Raw genomic sequence first — 3,045 nt, forward strand, 5'->3', positions numbered from 1 at the left:
CACACACACACAGGGTATTTCTCCAGAATGGTCTGTAATATACCACTGTGGATAAAATACTTTGCCATTTCTTGAACATTTCTGAGTGAGTTGTCTCTAAATTCAGTAATTTTATCGCACTCTAGTACTTAATGACGCAGGGTGTGACGCACTCCAGTACATAATGACGCAGGGTGTGACGCACTCCAGTACATAATGACGCAGGGTGTGACAATAGTTCATCTGGCAAAGTTTACATTTCGTTTGGTCTACATCTGGTGGTGTAACCCAGCCGGAGCCGGGCGGCAGTGACATCCAAGAGTCTGCTTATATTGTTGGATGCACCATAGAAAATTTACTTCTTGTAGTATTTTCTGCTTCTCTGGGTTAGCTCTCTAGGGAGAGAGTTTAATAAGTTTAGCAGAACCCACGTCTACGTCATGGAAACCAAGACTGCACATTTTCGGAATATCCGATAATGTCAGGATAGGACTGCAGTAGATAGGTGAGCTCCATAATTTGGGCTCCTGCAAGTCCCGACATTAGAGGTCCAGGATCATTGTCAGGGTATGTAGGTATAGAAGACAAGGTCATCATTATCGGGGCAAGAGGAGAATCAAAGAATTTTTTATTCTGATTTATGTGGTAGACTTTACCCATTTCAGGTTTGTCGAGTGGCGCTGCCTCATAGTTAAGATCATAATTTTTTGTACCACCTGTTTAGGGCCAGTAAATCTTGCCTTTAAGGTGTGACCAGGTACGGGTTCTGAGACCAACACTTTTTTCTCCCGTATTAAATGAACTGAGTTTTGATGTATTGTCATAACTCTGTTTCACGTTGTCATGGGCTTTTGTAAGGTTGTCCTTAGCCATCTGACGTACCATCTTCATAGCGTCTTCTCCCAGTCATCCTTCCTCCAGCACTTGCAAAGGTCCCCCTACTGACCTGAAGAAGACTCACCGCACGCCTTGTCATAGGGCTGTAAACAGTGTAACACTTGCACAGTTCCGACACTCCTTTGGGAACCAGTGACGGGTTACCACCTAGCAAAGACCCGTGTCAGCACTTGGTTCCTGGACAATATTTAAGCTACACTCTACTCTCTGACTCTTGTGTCACTACCACTACTCTACCTCGTGGTACTTCTCTCACTCCTACTACTACTACTACTACTACTACTACTACTACTACTACTACTACTGTTACTACTACTACTACTACTACTACTACTATTACTACCACCATCATCACCCCCACCTCTACCACTGAAGATTGAGATACTTATGCAGCATATGGGAATCTTTATTCAGGAATAAAGATTCCCATATGCTGCATAAGTGTCTCAATCTTCAACTTGTCGGTTTTTCAAACCATTCATCACACCTCTACCACTACTTCCTTCATTTCATTACTTCCTCCTCTCTCTTTCTCCCTTCCCCCTCTCTCGTATGAGAGGGGGTGGGGACTAGTTAATGGTCCAAGTCGGGACTAGTTAATGGTCCAAGTCGGGGACTAGTTAATGGTCCAAGTCGGGGACTAGTTAATGGTCCAAGTCGGGGGCTAGTTAATGGTCCAAGTCAGGGACTAGTTAATGGTCCAAGTCGGGACTAGTTAATGGTCCAAGTCGGGGACTAGTTAATGGTCCAAGTCGGGGACTAGTTAATGGTCCAAGTCGGGTCGAGTTAATGGTCCAAGTCGGGGACTAGGGACTAGTTAATGGTCCAAGTCGGGGACTAGTTAATGGGTCGGGGACAAGTCAAGTCGGGACTAGTTAATGGTCCAAGTCGGGGACTAGTTAATGGTAATCGGGGACTAGTTAATGGTCCAAGTCGGGGACTAGTTAATGGTCCAAGTCGGGGACTAGTTAATGGTCCAAGTCGGGGACTAGTTAATGGTCCAAGTCGGGGACTAGTTAATGGTCCAAGTCGGGGACTAGTTAATGGTCCAAGTCGGGGACTAGTTAATGATCCAAGTCGATGACTAGTTAATGGTCCAAGTCGGGGATTAGTTAGTGGTCCAAGTCGGGGACTAGTTAGTGGTCCAAGTCGGGGACTAGTTAATGGTCCAAGTCGGGGACTAGTTAGTGGTCCAAGTCGGGGACTAGTTAGTGGTCCAAGTCGGGGACTAGTTAATGGTCCAAGTCGGGGACTAGTTAGTGGTCCAAGTCGGGGACTAGTTAATGGTCCAAGTCGGGGACTAGTTAATGGTCCAAGTCGGGGACTAGTTAATGGTCCAAGTCGGGGACTAGTTAGTGGTTCAAGTCGGGGACTAGTTAATGGTCCAAGTCGGGGACTAGTTAATGGTCCAAGTCGGGGACTAGTTAATGGTCCAAGTCGGGGACTAGTTAATGGTCCAAGTCGGGGACTAGTTAATGGTCCAAGTCCGGGACTAGTTAATGGTCCAAGTCGGGGACTAGTTAATGGTCCAAGTCGGGGACTAGTTAGTGGTCCAAGTCGTGGACTAGTTAGTGGTCCAAGTCGGCGACTAGTTAATGGCCCAAGTCGGGGACTAGTTAATGGTCTAAGTCGGGGACTAGTTAGTGGTCCAAGTCGGGGACTAGTTAATGGTCCAAGTCGGGGACTAGTTAGTGGTCCAAGTCGGGGACTAGTTAATGGTCCAAGTCGGGGACTAGTTAGTGGTCCAAGTCGGGGACTAGTTAATGGTCCAAGTCGGGGACTAGTTAGTGGTCCAAGTCGGGGACTAGTTAGTGGTCCAAGTCGGGGACTAGTTAATGGTCCAAGTCGGGGACTAGTTAGTGGTCCAAGTCGGGGACTAGTTAGTGGTCCAAGTCGGGGACTAGTTAATGGTCCAAGTCGGGGACTAGTTAATGGTCCAAGTCGGGGACTAGTTAATGGTCCAAGTCGGGGACTAGTTAGTGGTTCAAGTCGGGGACTAGTTAATGGTCCAAGTCGGGGACTAGTTAATGGTCCAAGTCGGGGACTAGTTAGTGGTCCAAGTCGAGGACTAGTTAATGGTCCAAGTCGGGGACTAGTTAGTGGTCCAAGTCGGGGACTAGTTAGTGGTCCAAGTCGGCGACTAGTTAATGGTCCAAGTCGGGGACTAGT

Source organism: Cherax quadricarinatus, chromosome 14 (genome assembly GCF_038502225.1).
Source record: "Cherax quadricarinatus isolate ZL_2023a chromosome 14, ASM3850222v1, whole genome shotgun sequence".
Lineage (NCBI taxonomy): Eukaryota > Metazoa > Arthropoda > Malacostraca > Decapoda > Parastacidae > Cherax > Cherax quadricarinatus.